A 17964-nucleotide genomic window follows, 5' to 3' on the forward strand; every position below is an offset into this window, starting at 1 on the left:
GATCTGTCCTGGGATCATACAATGTAGATCTGTCCTGTGATCATACAATGTAGATCTGTCCTGTGATCATACAATGTAGATCTGTCCTGTGATCATACAATGTAGATCTGTCCTGTGATCATACAATGTGGATCTGTCCTGTGATCATACAATGTGGATCTGTCCTGTGATCATACAATGTGGATCTGTCCTGTGATCATACAATGTAGATCTGTCCTGTGATCATACAATGTGGATCTGTCCTGTGATCATACAATGTAGATCTGTCCTGTGATCATACAATGTGGATCTGTCCTGTGATCATACAATGTAGATCTGTCCTGTGATCATACAATGTAGATCTGTCCTGTGATCATACAATGTGGATCTGTCCTGTGATCATACAATGTGGATCTGTCCTGTGATCATACAATGTGGATCTGTCCTGTGATCATACAATGTGGATCTGTCCTGTGATCATACAATGTAGATCTGTCCTGTGATCATACAATGTAGATCTGTCCTGTGATCATACAATGTGGATCTGTCCTGTGATCATACAATGTGGATCTGTCCTGTGATCATACAATGTAGATCTGTCCTGTGATCATACAATGTGGATCTGTCCTGTGATCATACAATGTGGATCTGTCCTGTGATCATACAATGTGGATCTGTCCTGTGATCATACAATGTGGATCTGTCCTCTGATCATACAATGTAGATCTGTCCTGTGATCATACAATGTAGATCTGTCCTGTGATCATACAATGTAGATCACATACAGTCATGTCATCGTACAATTTAGATCTCTTGTACAGAGGGATCAGTGATCCCCTGATTGGAATAAATACAGAAGATGAGATGGGTATAGTGGGGGGGGGAGGGGGATGCCCGGGGAAGGGGGATGCCCTCCCTCCTGCACTCAGTGATTTCCCACCCCTGGGCACCCCATGTCCTCCAATCCAGACAGGGCCATCTTTAGTATTGATTGGACCCTGGGCAAATCTTTTCCTGGGCCCTCCTGAATCCACTTATCAACTATTTGCGGGGTCAAGGGGCAGCCACTTTGAGCCCCACAACAGTGACTGGGCCCGGGGCAGCTGCCCCATTGGCCCTGTGTTACAGACGGCCCTGGATCCGGAACACGTGAGTGAGCGTTCACTGTGCGTCTATACTGGTCATTAATAGCTGATTGCCGGAAATTGGGGGTCATAGATGTCACATGATTGGCTAATGGCATTGGACAGACTGGACTGTGGTTTGATGGCTATTGCCAACATCAGTGATAAGGAATGCTGAGACTGACATGTCATTTATAACCTCCATAACACCTACCATAGGGATTTATTATACCCATAGGGATCTATGGTAACACCCCTTCTATAGGGATGTCTGGTAACGCCCCTTTTATAGGGATGTCTGGTAACGCCCCTTTTATAGGGATGTCTGGTAACGCCCCTTTTATAGGGATGTCTGGTAAAGCCCCTTTTATAGGGATGTCTGGTAGTGCCCCTTCTATAGGGACGTCTGGTAACTCCCCTTCTATAGGGACGTCTGGTAGTGCCCCTTCTATAGGGACGTCTGGTAACGCCCCTTCTATAGGGATGTCTGGTAACGCCCCTTCTATAGGGATGTCTGGTAGTGCCCCTTCTATAGGGACGTCTGGTAACGCCCCTTCTATAGGGATGTCTGGTAGTGCCCCTTCTATAGGGATGTCTGGTAGTGCCCCTTCTATAGGGATGTCTGGTAGTGCCCCTTCTATAGGGATGTCTGGTAGTGCCCCTTCTATAGGGATGTCTGGTAGTGCCCCTTCTATAGGGATGTCTGGTAGTGCCCCTTCTATAGGGACGTCTGGTAGTGCCCCTTCTATAGGGACGTCTGGTAGTGCCCCTTCTATAGGGACGTCTGGTAACGCCCCTTCTATAGGGACGTCTGGTAACGCCCCTTCTATAGGGACGTCTGGTAACGCCCCTTCTATAGGGACGTCTGGTAACGCCCCTTGTATAGGGACGTCTGGTAACGCCCCTTGTATAGGGACGTCTGGTAACGCCCCTTGTATAGGGATGTCTGGTAACGCCCCTTGTATAGGGATGTCTGGTAACGCCCCTTGTATAGGGATGTCTGGTAACGCCCCTTGTATAGGGACGTCTGGTAACGCCCCTTGTATAGGGACGTCTGGTAACGCCCCTTGTATAGGGATGTCTGGTAACGCCCCTTGTATAGGGATGTCTGGTAACGCCCCTTGTATAGGGATGTCTGGTAACGCCCCTTGTATAGGGATGTCTGGTAACGCTTCTTGTATAGGGATGTCTGGTAACGCCCCTTGTATAGGGATGTCTGGTAACGCCCCTTGTATAGGGATGTCTGGTAACGCCCCTTGTATAGGGATGTCTGGTAACGCCCCTTGTATAGGGACGTCTGGTAACGCCCCTTGTATAGGGACGTCTGGTAACGCCCCTTGTATAGGGACGTCTGGTAACGCCCCTTGTATAGGGACGTCTGGTAACGCCCCTTGTATAGGGACGTCTGGTAACGCCCCTTGTATAGGGATGTCTGGTAACGCCCCTTGTATAGGGATGTCTGGTAACGCCCCTTCTATAGGGACGTCTGGTAACGCCCCTTCTATAGGGACGTCTGGTAACGCCCCTTCTATAGGGACGTCTGGTAACGCCCCTTCTATAGGGACGTCTGGTAACGCCCCTTCTATAGGGACGTCTGGTAACGCCCCTTCTATAGGGACGTCTGGTAACGCCTCTTCTATAGGGACGTCTGGTAACGCCTCTTCTATAGGGACGTCTGGTAACGCCCCTTCTATAGGGATGTCTGGTAGTGCCCCTTCTATAGGGACGTCTGGTAGTGCCCCTTCTATAGGGACGTCTGGTAACGCCTCTTCTATAGGGACGTCTGGTAACGCCTCTTCTATAGGGACGTCTGGTAACGCCCCTTCTATAGGGATGTCTGGTAGTGCCCCTTCTATAGGGATGTCTGGTAGTGCCCCTTCTATAGGGATGTCTGGTAGTGCCCCTTCTATAGGGATGTCTGGTAGTGCCCCTTCTATAGGGATGTCTGGTAGTGCCCCTTCTATAGGGACGTCTGGTAGTGCCCCTTCTATAGGGACGTCTGGTAACGCCCCTTGTATAGGGATGTCTGGTAACGCCCCTTCTATAGGGACGTCTGGTAACGCCCCTTCTATAGGGACGTCTGGTAACGCCCCTTCTATAGGGACGTCTGGTAACGCCCCTTCTATAGGGACGTCTGGTAACGCCCCTTCTATAGGGACGTCTGGTAACGCCCCTTCTATAGGGACGTCTGGTAACGCCCCTTCTATAGGGACGTCTGGTAACGCCCCTTCTATAGGGACGTCTGGTAACACCCCTTGTATAGGGACGTCTGGTAACGCCCCTTGTATAGGGACGTCTGGTAACGCCCCTTGTATAGGGATGTCTGGTAACGCCCCTTGTATAGGGATGTCTGGTAACGCCCCTTGTATAGGGATGTCTGGTAACGCCCCTTGTATAGGGACGTCTGGTAACGCCCCTTGTATAGGGATGTCTGGTAACGCCCCTTGTATAGGGATGTCTGGTAGTGCCCCTTCTATAGGGACGTCTGGTAGTGCCCCTTCTATAGGGACGTCTGGTAACGCCCCTTGTATAGGGATGTCTGGTAACGCCCCTTGTATAGGGATGTCTGGTAACGCCCCTTGTATAGGGATGTCTGGTAACGCCCCTTGTATAGGGATGTCTGGTAACGCCCCTTCTATAGGGACGTCTGGTAACGCCCCTTCTATAGGGACGTCTGGTAACGCCCCTTCTATAGGGACGTCTGGTAACGCCCCTTCTATAGGGACGTCTGGTAACGCCCCTTGTATAGGGACGTCTGGTAACGCCCCTTGTATAGGGATGTCTGGTAACGCCCCTTGTATAGGGACGTCTGGTAACGCCCCTTGTATAGGGACGTCTGGTAACGCCCCTTGTATAGGGATGTCTGGTAACGCCCCTTGTATAGGGATGTCTGGTAACGCCCCTTGTATAGGGATGTCTGGTAACGCCCCTTGTATAGGGATGTCTGGTAACGCCCCTTGTATAGGGATGTCTGGTAACGCCCCTTGTATAGGGATGTCTGGTGACGCCCCTTGTATAGGGATGTCTGGTAACGCTTCTTGTATAGGGATGTCTGGTAACGCCCCTTGTATAGGGATGTCTGGTAACGCCCCTTGTATAGGGATGTCTGGTAACGCCCCTTGTATAGGGATGTCTGGTAACGCCCCTTGTATAGGGACGTCTGGTAACGCCCCTTGTATAGGGACGTCTGGTAACGCCCCTTGTATAGGGACGTCTGGTAACGCCCCTTGTATAGGGACGTCTGGTAACGCCCCTTGTATAGGGACGTCTGGTAACGCCCCTTGTATAGGGACGTCTGGTAACGCCCCTTGTATAGGGACGTCTGGTAACGCCTCTTCTATAGGGACGTCTGGTAACGCCCCTTCTATAGGGACGTCTGGTAACGCCCCTTCTATAGGGACGTCTGGTAACGCCCCTTCTATAGGGACGTCTGGTAACGCCCCTTCTATAGGGACGTCTGGTAACGCCCCTTCTATAGGGACGTCTGGTAACGCCTCTTCTATAGGGACGTCTGGTAACGCCCCTTCTATAAGGATGTTGGTAACGCCCCTTCTATAAGGATGTTGGTAACGCCCCTTCTATAGATCCTGTGTTCCTACAAAGCAGGAACATGAATCTCTCCCACACAGTACACACAAACACTGGCTAGGCACACAAAAAAATAAAATAAAGCTATCCCCTAGTTTGTGGAAAGTATAACTTTTGCGCAAACCAATCAATATACGCTTATTGGGATTTTTTTCCCCCAATATTATTGTTTTTTTTTTTCTTCGGCGCAAAAAAAAAAACAAAACAAAAAAAAAACAGGTGATCAAATACCACCAAAACAAAGCTCTTTGTGGGGAAAAAAAAGGACATAAATGTTATTTGGATACAGCGTCGCATGACCACCCAATTGTCAGTTAAAGAAACGCAGTGCCTTATTGCACAAAATGGCCTGTTCATGAATGGGGGGTAAATCTTCTGGAGGTCAAAGTGGTTAAAGGATCGGAGTGAAAACGACGCAATTGGCGGGGAAATCTTTCATTTGCTATCTCTCTGGTTGTATGGTTTATGGTCATTTATAAACTGAATGGACATTTTTGGTGAATTTGGAGCGATAAGTGGCAGTTATGATAAGTGGCAGTTATGTGTCAGGTGACGCCATGCCTGTTTAGAAGAAGGAACAGCTGATCATTGTGTACAGCCATGTATGCCCTTTGTACTATAATATAATACACACACACGGATTATCGCACACTCTACCAGACAATAAAACATAAACAGTTACTGTAAATCTTACAGCACATTTTAGGAGCTGGTTCACACCTGAATGGCACAGAAACACGCACCGCGTTCCTGTGCGACTTCTGTGCGCATCAGTGTGGTGCAATTCTCAGCCAATTCATTTGTGTGAGCTGAAATCACCCTGGATTGCACAAAATTTAGTGCATGAAACGCAGCGCACCAAATCACATGGTACTGCAGTAACATGCGATCTGTTGCAAGCAAACGGACTTCATTGAGGATCTGCGTTTTGGGGGGGGGGGCGGGGGTGTAAGAATATATTGGCACCCTCAGCAGATCATACAATCGGTGCGTCTTTGAATGTGGTGTTGGAAACACACATGCAATGCAGGAACACAGTGTTCTTGTATGAATGGCTCAAAATACTGACGCTAAACAAACGCGCCTGTAGTGTTTGTTGCACATTGATCAGTGCATTACAAATGCTCCCTAAAGCCCTATGCATGTTTGACACTCTTTAAGGTGGGGGCCTATGGGGACCCTAGGAATCTGATGGACACCATTATGTAAGGTGGCCTCTGATGTAAGGCAAGCTCTTAGGGGGACCCTAAAGTAAGGGAGGAGTCTGATGGGCACCATGATGTAAGGGAGGACTCTGAGGACAGGGGATGTAAGAGAGGACTCTGATGAGGACAGGGGATGTAAGGGAGGACTCTGATGAGGACAGGGGATGTAAGGGAGGACTCTGATGAGGACAGGGGATGTAAGGGAGGACTTTGCTGGTGTACAGTGATTGTCGGTTTGGGGGTCTGGTTTCGGCTGGTGTACAGTGATTGTCAGTTCTGGGGGTCTGGTTTCGGGTGGTGTACAGTGATTGTCAGTTCTGGGGGTCTGGTTTCGGCTGGTGTACAATGATTGTCAGTTCTGGGGGTCTGGTTTCGGCTGGTGTACAGTGATTGTCAGTTCTGGGGGTCTGGTTTTGGGTGGTGTACAGTGATTGTCGGTTCTGGGGGTCTGGTTTCGGCTGGTGTACAGTGATTGTCAGTTCTGGGGGTCTGGTTTTGGGTGGTGTACAGTGATTGTCAGTTCTGGGGGTCTGGTTTCGGCTGGTGTACAGTGATTGTCAGGTTTGGGGGTCTGGTTTCGGCTGGTGTACAGTGATTGTCAGGTTTGGGGGTCTGGTTTGGGGTGGTGTACAGTGATTGTCAGGTTTGGGGGTCTGGTTTTGGGTGGTGTACAGTGATTGTCGGTTTGGGGGTCTGGTTTGGGGTGGTGTACGGTGATTGTCAGGTTTGGGGGTCTGGTTTTGGGTGGTGTACAGTGATTGTCGGTTTGGGGGTCTGGTTTGGGGTGGTGTACAGTGATTGTCAGGTTTGGGGGTCTGGTTTTGGGTGGTGTACAGTGATTGTCGGTTTGGGGGTCTGGTTTGGGGTGGTGTACGGTGATTGTCAGTTCTGGGATTCTGGTTTTCGGTGGTGTACAGTGATTGTCAGTTCTGGGGGTCTCTTCTCAGGTGGTGTACAGTGATTGTCTGTCAGTTCTGGGATTCTGGTTTTGGGTGGTGTACGGTGATTGTCAGGTTTGGGGGTCTGGTTTCAGCTGGTGTACAGTGATTGTCGGTGGGGGTCGGGCCTCCTTGTTTGTGTCAGGCTGGGGCCTAGGATTGTTTTGGCCGGGAAGCCTGGTTACCAGTCACAGAGGAAGTCATCAATTAACGCCATCTGATTCTTGCTGGCTGAGCTCATGTTCCACCTCCCAGGGAAATGCTGGAGGTTACTATGGGATGTCTTCCCATGTCACAGCGGCGATTGGTTGGAGGAATGGTCCCCCCCCACCCCTCTGTATTGTGTATGAGGAAGGTCAGACGAGGGGCCGCCTGGCACAATGTCAGCAGCTGACTCCAGAGGGGCTTTCCTCCATGCCATGACAACAATCAATGGCTTGTTCTTCTCCGGATTCCTGCACACGCTCTTCTTCTAAACAACACGCCGTAATTGGCTGTCTGTGTGCTGATGCAAGGAGTCAGCCTGGTGTGAAATCCTGGGAGCTGGAAACATTCTAAGGAGAACCCGCCATGTTCTGTGCGCCCATGGTGCTCTGGGGGTCAGTTATGACTACTATACCCAGGACTGCGACTAAACAGAATGATAAGCAGATGGTAAATAAACATTTATAAAGTTATAGAGAGTTGTAGATGCTCATTAGAAATCTGTCTTGCAGTAGTGCGACAAATGGCGGAACAGAAGACCGAGTGATGTACGGGTCAGTAAAGTGTCACATGCTTGACACAACTACCGCAAACATCTCTCCTGCAGAGTTGCAAAGATTTACAGGAAAAATAAGCTATTTGGAGAAGCCGGGTAAGGCTTGGTTCACACCTGTGTGTGCGTTTGCATGCGCACGTCACCTGTAGGACCGCTTATTCATTTCAATGGTCGGCCCTACACACAAGGGGGGGAAGTCCCAGACCCTTTTTTTTAAATTGCATTACACTGAACTGCATGGTACTGCAACACCATGAGTTTGGGGCAATCGAAAACACGCAGGTACGGATGCATTGGGGTGCTTTTAAGAATTAAAGTAGAACTATAGGCAAAACTTTGTTTTCATTTTGGATAGAGTAGAGTAAGGGAGGGTTATAGCCCCCCCCCCTTTTTTTTTTTTTTAACGCAATCTGTGTCCCTTTGTAGAGATTTCCCTTCACTTCCTGTTCCACAGCGAAACAGGAAGTAAGAGGAAATCCCTGCAAATTAAGGGAAATCCTTGGGGACCCCGAGGAACTAGTGTCCCCATTGAAAAATATTTCCCTCTATTACTTTTCTGGGGACAACCCAAAATTTGGGATTTTATTTTCATGATGGAAAAAAGATAAAATACTTTTTTTTTTTTTTTTGCTTTTTAGTGTAGATCTGAGGTCTTTTTGACCCACCCCAGATCTCACATTAAGGCTCCGTTGTAGGCGTTTTGGAGGAGTTTTTCTGCTCTAGGATCAGCTCTCAAAACGCCCAACAAGACAAATCCTATTCATTTCAATGGCCCCTGTTCACATCTGAGCGTTTTGACGCTGTGAGCAAAACGCCCAACGCTCAAAAAAGTACATGAGCTTCTTTTTGGGCAGATTACAGGCGTTTTCCATTGGTCTCTATTCAATCTAAAAACGCCTGCACAAAAAATGCCTGTAAAAGCGCCTGTAAATCGCGGTAAAAAAAACGTGCGAAAACGCTACGCTCAGGTGTGAATGTAGCCTAAAGGGGACCTGTCCTGCTCCTCTCTATTACAAGGTACGTTTGCATTCCTTGTAATAGGAATAAAAGTGATCAATTTTTTTTTTTTTTAAGTGTAAAAAAAAAAATTTAACCACTTTACAACCGGAGGATTTTGCTGTCTTCCGTCCAGGCCACTTTTTGCGATTCGGCGCTGTGCGACTTCAACTGACAATTGCGCGGTCGTGCGACGCCGTACCCAAACGAAATTTACGTCCTTTTTCTCCCACAAACAGAGCTTTCTTTTGGTGGTATTTGATCACCTGTGCGATTTTTACTTTTTGCGCTATAAACAAAAAAAGAGCGTTTATTTTGAAAAAATAACAATATTTTTCACATTTTTTTATATGAAATTCCCCCCAAAAAAGATGTAAAAACCAATTTTTTTAAAAGTTTTTGGCCAATTTGTTTTATGCTACATATGTTTGGTAAAAAAAATCGCAATAAGCGTATTTTGATTGGTTTGCGCAAAAGTTATTGCGTTTACTAACAAAGGGAAAGATTTCTGTCATTTTTGGTGTTTTTTTTTTAACGCGTAATGGCGGCGATCTGCGATTTTTTTTGCGGGACTGCGACATTGCGGCGGACAGACCGGACCCCTGACTGACATTTTTGACACTTTTGGGGGTACCAGTGACATTACTGCAGTAATCAGTGCTATATATATGCACTGTTACTGTAAAAATGACACTGGCAGGGAAGGGGTTAATTTTATTGGAGAGGGAGGGGTTAATGTATGCCTGGTGCTTACTGACGTGTAGGGGGGGAGGTGACTATGTGATTCATGGACAGATCGGATGTCCAGCTATGCTGAACAGTCCGATCTGTCACTCCCTGTCACTATGGAGATCCGCCCGCTGTGTTTACACACAGCGGGCGGATCTCCAGACTCGATCCCCGACGATCGGGTAAGAGCAGCGGCGATCGCCGCTGCTCCTCCCCTGGCCCGACTCCCGCTGTGAATGAAAACAGCGGGAGCGAGCCTCCGGCGGCGCGCAAGCGCCGCCCAGAAGGGGAGGAGTCCAGTCACGTTAATACTACGTGACTGGACGGGAACGAGCCACTCTGCCGCAGTACTATTACCGTGAGCGGTAGTAGAGTGGTTAAAGTGCCTCATTTCTCCGAGCTCGTGCGCAGAAGTGAACTCGTACCAAGCCGCGCCCACATATGTAAACGGTGTCCAAACCACACGTGAGGTATCGCCGTGATCGTTAGAGGGAGAGCAATGATTCTAGCATAAGACCTTCTCCTGTAATTCTAATGCCCTGTACACACGTGCAGATTATCTGCAGACTTTTGTCTGCAGACTTACCTTTTCTATGTAGTGCGAGGGCCTGCCGGATTGCATACAAATTGAAAGTGTTTAGGTTTGACCTCATATTATATGGTTTTGGTAAGTCTGCAGACAAAAGTCTGCAGATAATCTGCACGTGTGTACGGGGCATAAACTGGTAACCTGTTGAAATTTGTAAAGCGTCGCCTGGGGAGATTGTTTTAAGTAGCAATGTTTGTCGCCATTCCACGAGCGTGAGCAATTATAAAGCATTACATGTTGGGTATCTGTTTACTCGGCGTAACATTATCTTTCACATTATAGAAACAAAAATTGGGCTAACTTTACTCATATTTTTGAATTCAAAAAGTGTATTAATTTCCAAAAAAATTTGTGTTTGTAAGACCGCTGCGCAAATACGGTGTGACATAACGTATTGCAACGATCTCCATTTTATTTGCTCTCGTCTCTGCTAAATATATAATGTTTGGGGGTTCTAAGTAATTTTCTAGCAAAAAATACAGATTTTTACTTGTAAACAACAAGTGTCAGAAATAGGCCTGGTGTAACGCTCCTGCGTTTTTAGTATAGGCTGGATTTGCAGCTGCAAAATCTCCACTCAGTAGTAGGGATGCACCGAATAATCGGCGGCCGAACATTATTCGGCCGAAAATAGAAAAAATAGCGTTTTCGGTGTTCGGCCGAATAAGTCAAAATGCCGAATAATTTTGTGCCGAATAATAGGGCTGAACGATAGTCGATATGATATTGACTATCGTTCTGTGGCCGTAGGCGATATTCATATCGCCGAGGTCACGATATTTACAGGGGGAAGGGACTCGGAGGAGGACAGGAGGACTCACAGACTTCCGTGTTAGGCAGGGGAAGCCGGGACACTTCAGCGGTGAGCATACATACATTACTCACTCGTGCACTGCAGCCCGCCCCACACATTCAGTGAGTCTTACTCTCCTCCCTAGTTTTTTCAATGGCACATTCAGGAAGCCAATCACGCCGTGATTAGCTGCACAGCGAACCAATCACGCGTGCCTGCACACCTGATTGGTTCCGCTGTGCCGCTACTCACGGCGTGATTGGCTTCCTGAATGTACCATTGAAAAAACTAGGGAGGAGAGTAAGACTCACTGAATGTGTGGGGCGGGCTGCAGTGCACGAGTGAGTAATGTATGTATGCGGCTGTGCTCCTTTCCAGGCTCCTACTACCACCACTATGAGAGACTGTCTGTCACTGTATAATCTGATCGAGTCCACACTGACACTGACTGACTGTCACTGAGTAATTGATGTTACCACATTAACCCTGACCTGCCCAGTGCCCTGTATCTGCAATTAAAATTTACAAGGCTGCCTGCATGCTTCCTGATTTCCATTCCCAGCATCCTTCCCAATCCCTACAGTGTCACTAACATTAACCCTATGGTACAAGGCTGCAATGTGCACTGAATCCCATTCCCTACAGTAACATTTAGGGAGAGAGAGAGACATGAGAGGACAAGAGAGAGAGAGAGAGAGAGAGACATGAGAGGACAAGAGAGAGAGAGAGACATGAGAGGACAAGAGAGAGAGAGAGAGTGAGAGGACAAGAGAGAGAGAGAGAGACACGAGAGGACAAGAGAGAGGACAAAAAATTGGCAAAATAAATGGAAAAAATGCAAAACACCGCGTTCGGTATTCGGCCTTCGGCCAAACATTTTATTATTATTCGGCTTCGGCTTCGGCCAAGAATTTCATTTCGGTGCATCCCTACTCAGTAGTCATGTAGAGATGTGTTGAATACCAGATCCAACTCTCCAGGACTCATCACCGTGGGCCTGTCAGCTTCAACATACAGATATATACACACTCAATGAGATGTTCCTGGAGTGATAGGATGTATATGATAGTATGAAGGTGATGTGCTGAAGGGACAGGTGTGAACAGTGACAAGGATGGTAAGCACTTGATAGGTTTGTATAGGAGAGTTCAAGATGGTATTTAGGAATGCAGATAGGTTAGTATCGAGTATGCTAACAGGTGGTGAGGACAGCAGATGACAAATACAGGATAGACTAACCCAGTGCAAGGATAGACAGTAGTAGACAGGAGAGCTAGCAATCTATGCAGCAGTGCAGATGATAGATGGTAGTAGGCTCAAGAGCTAGCAATCTATGTAACAGTGCAGATGATAGGGTAGTATGGAAAGGTAGTAACAGTCCTTAATGTGCATAGGTAGATAGTGCAATAAGGTTATGGAGGGTTCCCCTGCGGGGTACTTATCACTTGTAATGTTAGTAGTTTAGAGAGGTCCAGTAGATAAGGAAAGATCCGGTAGCGAGATACAGGGATCAGTAGCGAGGTTCCGGTCTGCTCCAGGTAAAGGGAATAGCTGGAGATTCCGATCAAGAGACAGGCTTGAAAGCGTGTGGATAACAAGGCAGGAAAGCAGGGTGAGATAGCCATAAGTAGAAGCAGTATTCCAAGAGTGATCGGGTAGCGAGATACAAGATCAGTGAGTGAAACAAGTCCAGGTAGCGAGATACATGAACGAGTAACATCAGGTATGGCTGCTCCAGACATGGCTTGATCGAACCAACCATGCGGTTGAACGAACAATGTGAGTGAGACCGCCGGCGGTTGAAATAGCCACTCTGCAGCGCTCAGCAGTGACATCATCATTCTTAAAGGTATATGCGTACCACCTGAAGAGAAAGGTGGGACGCATTACAGAGAAAGTGGTGATTAAGGGTACCGGAGGTACCAGAATCTTACACCTGGTCCTTAAGTGGTTAAAGCGTAGTTGCGGCCTATTTTTCAACTTTAGTGATTCCTGGAGTGCTCGCTATGCTGATCAACAATTGGGCATTTTACATTTTTTTCAGGGGTCCTTTACCTTATTTTCAGGGCATTTTTGATTGTACTTCCTCCTTCCCCCCCCCTCTGTGGCCACGGCCACTGACATCACTTCCGCCTTTACATTGCATCCTGGGAGCTGTTTGTCATCACTCCCAGGAGGCTGGAATCAGGAAGAACTCCCAGAACACTCCCTGGAATCAGAAAGAAGGACACAGCAGATTACACTGCGGCTTCAGATGCCCACATCCAAGATGGCCGCGCTGAGACAGCGTTTTTAAAAGTAAGATTTTGACTAAAATCCAATACCTTGTAAGTATGAGAATAGCGGTTCTGTAAAGGCCGATGGATTAGTATTATAGGGGTATTTTTAGTTTAAAAAGATATTTGAGGCCGGAACTCCACTTTAATGACACCCCTGCGTGTCTACTAAAGACAAGCACGTTTCTCTGCTTGCTGGGAACACACAAGGTTTTGCACACGTTCCTGGCACTGAACTTCGCCTAATAGAAGCGCATCAAATAGGAGTTCCAGGGGAGCATAAAGGTTAACCGCTTGCCAACCGCCGCACGACTATTTACTGCGGCGCGCAGCCCCTCACAGGCAGAGCGACGTAGTACTACGTCGCTAGCCTGTGAGGGTCTAGGGAGCGAGCGCGCGCTCCCGCGCGGTCACGGAACCCCCCCCCCCCCCGCGCGTGTGACCGACGGACTCGATGTCCGCCGGTCACTCAGCGATCGTCGGTGCAAAGGGAGAAAGGCAGGCGGCTGATGTAAACAAGCCGCCTGTCATTCTCCCCTGTGTAGAAACAGTGATCACACGGTTCTACTATGTAGGACCGTTGATCACTGTTCCTACATCACAAGCCACAGCCAATCACAGTTAGAATCACGCCCCTAGGGACACATATAGCCCCTCCCTCTCAAAAAAAGTTAACCCTTTCACTGCCAGTGTAATTTTACAGTAACAGTGCATATGTATAGCACTGATTACTGTAGAAATGTCACTGGTACCCCCAAAAGTGTCAAAAATGTCAGTCAAGGGTCCGATCTGTCCGCCGCAATGTCGCAGTACCACAAAAAAATCGCAGATCGCCGCCATTACGCGCTAAAAAAAAAACAACAAAAATGACAAAAATCTTTCCCTTTGTTAGTAAACGCGATAACTTTTGCGCAAACCAATCAAAATACGCTTTTAGCGATTTTTTTTTTTTTTTTTTTTTTTTTTTTTTTTTTTACCAAACAAATGTAGCATAAAACAAATTGGCTGAAAATGTTAAAAAATTTTGATTTTTACATTTTTTTGGGGGGGGGGAATTTCATATAAAAAATGTGAAAAATATTGTTATTTTTGCAAAATTGACGCTCTTTTTTTGTTTATAGCGCAGGATCAAAAAATCGCACAGGTGGTCAAATACCACCAAAAGAAAGCTCTGTTTGTGGGAAAAAAGGACGTCAAATTAGTTTAGGTACAGCGTCGCACGACCGCGCAATTGTCCGTTAAAGTCATGCAGTGCCGAATCGCAAAAAACCCCCTCGTCAGGAAGGGGGTAAAATCTTCCGGGGCTTAAGTGGTTAAGTTCACCTTTTCACAACATTAAAAAGTGAACTAACTCGAAATATCTTGGCCATGCCTCCGAACCCCGCAGCATGTATAGGTCATAGTTACTCAGGTTGAAAAAGACACAAGTCCATCTAGTTCAAACATAAACCCAACCATACAATCCCATATACACAATCCTATACCCACAGTTGATCCAGAGGAAGGCGAAAAAACCCAGCAAAGCATGATCCAATGTGCTACAGCAGGGGAAAAAAATCCTTCCTGATCCGCCGAGAGGCAATCGGATATTCCCTGGATCAACTTTACCTATAAATATTAGTACCCAGTTATATTATGTACACCCAGGAAAGAATCCAGGCCTTTTTTAAAGCAATCTACTGAGCTGGCCAGAACCACCTCTGGAGGGAGTCTATTCCACATTTTCACAGCTCTTACTGTGAAGAAATCTTTCCATATTTGGAGATGAAATCCCTTGTCCTCCAGATGTAAAGAGTGTCCCCCTGTCCTCTGTTGACCTTTAAAGTGAATAACTCAACACCAAGTTCACTATATGAACCCCTTATGTATTTATACATGTTGATCATATTCCCACTTAATCTCCTCTTCTCAGGAGAGAATAAATTAATTTCCTGTAATCTTTTCTCATAGCTGAGGTCCTCCATGCCTCTTATCAATTTGGTTCCCCTTCTCTGCACTTTCTCCAGTTCCCTGATATCCTTTTTAAGAACTGGTGCCCAAAACTGAACTGCAGATTCCAGATGAGGTCTTACTAATGATTTGTACAGGGGCAAAATGATATCTCTCTCTCTGAAGTCCATATCTCTCCTAATACAAGAAAGGACTTTGCTTGCTTTGGAAACACCAGCTTGGCATTGCATGCTATTATTAAGCTTATGATCTACCAGAACACCCAGATCCTTCTCCACTATGGATTCCCCCAGTTCTACTCCACCTAGTATGTATGATGCATGCATATTCTTAGCCCCCAAATGCATAACTTTACGTTTATCAATATTAAACCTACTTTTCCACACACAATGAAACAGTGCATTGAGGTCGGCTTGTAAGTTGGAGACATCCTGTAAGGACGTTATTCCACTGCAAAGCTTGGTGTCATCTGCAAAGACCTGACCATGTGATTGTGCGGACCAATGAAAAAACTCTTCTTTCTTCTAGTGATGGTGAACCTTGGCACCCCAGATGTTTTGGAACTTCATTTCCCATGATGCTCCACTACACTGCAGAGTGCATGAGCAATATGGGAAATGTAGTTCCAAAACATCTGGGGTGCCAAGGTTCACCATCACTGTGACATCTTACTGGAAGAAGAAGCCTCAGATGCGCTTCTCATCAGTCAGTGCAGTCTAGTGGCTGCACTGACCAATGAGAGCTTGCCATAGCGAGCATTATGATCAATACTCACTCCGGGGTTGTGTATTGTGGTGTAGAGACCACTACACTGGCAGCATGGGGTATCATGGCCACTATGTCAGCATTCTAGATACTTGGAGTTGGTTCACCTTTTCATTTTTTTTTCATGAAGGGGTGAACTTACTCTTTAATGACAAATTTTGGAGTTTAATTTTCTCAAAAATGCAACAAAATTAAAGTATTGAAGAGGTGGCTGTATGCTTCAGCTGTGCCTCCCAAGTGCGGCAATACGCCCCAATTTATGTTGTATGTCCTTATGCACACCCGTGAGGCTTTAGGCATCATGCACACTGGTTTCTTTATGACACCTTTTCTCCTACAGGAGTTTAGAAGCAGAAAAACACAGTAAAAAATATGTTGTGTGTATTTATGCACGTTCGCTCCTCTGGCGTTAATGCATTCTGTTGGCCAAAATCCTAATTTATTCTGCCCATTAGAATGTATAAATGCACAAATGTAAATATCATTAACGCAGGTTTAGGTGCTTTTGAGCTTTTTTTTCCTCTCCTGAACACGACTTTGGTGGTGGGGGGTTTTCTGCTTCTTATCTCCTGTAAATGCCTGCAGTGTCCATGGACACATAGGCTAACATAGAGGGGCGTTTAGAGGCAGAGAAAAAAAAGCTCATGGGCCTGTAAAGGTCAATGCACACTGGGCTTAAAAAATGCTGCTTCTACAGGAGCTGTGCGTTTTGCCTGAAGCTCAATGTTTTCCTTTGTGTCCATGCACATTAGATCGTTTAGAGGCAGGAAACTCCCCTACTGGTTGGCATTTTTGAGAGGAGTTTTCTGGCATTAAGCCCCCGTTCACACTGGGGCGACCTTTGAGGCGACCTGGTCGCCTGACAGGTCGCCGTAGGTCGCCTTCCATAGAGAAGCTGCAGACCCGTTCTAATAGGAGCGACACAAGTCGCTCCGACTTAGAAAAAGGGTCCGGAGCTTCTTTAGTGCGACCCGGAGCGACCTGCATTGACTTCAATGTTATGAAGTCCGTGCCGGCCACTCCGAGGTCGCGGTGCGAGCAGCGCGCCGCGACCTATGAGGTCGCCTGGCAAAGTAGCGTCGCCCCAGTGAGAACGGGGCCTAAAAAAGGCTAAACACCTGAACAAAAACACTCTATATGAGCGTTTATTTTTTCTGCCAAAAGAACTGGCTTTTTTTTAAAGCCCAGTGTGCATGGACCCTTAACCACTTGCCGACCGCCGCACGACTATCTACGTCGGCGGTCAGCCCCTCACAGGCAAACTAACGTAGGGCTACGTTGCTTGCTTGTGAGGGTCTAGGGAGCGAGCGCGCGCCCCCGCGGGGTCACGGACCCCCCCCCCCCGCGCGTGTGGCCAGCGGACCCGATGTCCGCCGGCCACTCGGCGATCGGCGGGGGAGAGGGAGAATGTCAGGCAGCTTGTGTAAACAAGCGACCTGTCATTCTCCTCGCTGTAAAGACACTGATCACATGGATCTAGTATGTAGATCCGTTGATCAGTGTCCTTACAGCTCAAGCCACAGCCAATCACAGTAGAAAGCACGCCCCTAGGGACACACACAGCCCCTCCCTCCCAAATAAAGTTAACCCCTTCACTACCAGTGTATTTTTACAGTAACAGTGCATATGTATAGCACTGATTACTGTAGAAATGTCACTGGTAACCCCAAAAGTGTCAAAAATGTCAGTCAAGGGTCCGATCTGTCCGCCGCAATGTCGCAGTACCGCAAAAAAAATCGCAGATCGCCGCCATTACGCGTTAAAAAAAAAACAACAAAAATGACAAAAATCTTTCCCTTTGTTAGTAAACGCGATAACTTTTGCGCAAACCAATCAAAATACGCTTTTTGCGATTTTTTTTTTTTTTTTTTTTTTAGCAAACATAGGTAGCATAAAACAAATTGGCCGAAAATGTTAAAAAATTTTGATTTTTACATTTTTTTTTTGGGGGGGAATTTCATATAAAAAAATTTGAAAAATATTGCTATTTTTGCAAAATTGACGCTCTTTTTTTTGTTTATAGCACGTGATCAAAAAATCGCACAGGTGATCAAATACCACCAAAAGAAAGCTCTGTTTGTGGGAAAAAAAGGACGCCAAATTCGTTTAGGTACAGCGTCGCACGACCGCGCAATTGTCCGTTAAAGTCACGCAGTGCCGAATCGCAAAATACCCCCTGGTAGGAATGGGGGTAAAATCTTCCGGGGCTTAAGTGGTTAAAGAGGAAGTAAACTTTCTTTTTTCTTTTTTTTTATTTTAGTTTTTTCCTTCC

At 46.8% G+C, this 17964-nt stretch overlaps 1 protein-coding gene across 1 annotated transcript in view; it reads left to right on the forward strand.

Moving 5' to 3' along the window:
• DNAAF9 (dynein axonemal assembly factor 9) overlaps positions 1-17964 on the forward strand; it is a 230639-nt gene that overhangs the window by 925 nt on the left and 211750 nt on the right. The gene's annotated exons all lie outside the window — the stretch shown is intronic.

Source organism: Pelophylax lessonae, assembly GCF_965119305.1.
Source record: "Pelophylax lessonae genome assembly, chromosome: 1".
NCBI classification, from domain to species: domain Eukaryota; kingdom Metazoa; phylum Chordata; class Amphibia; order Anura; family Ranidae; genus Pelophylax; species Pelophylax lessonae.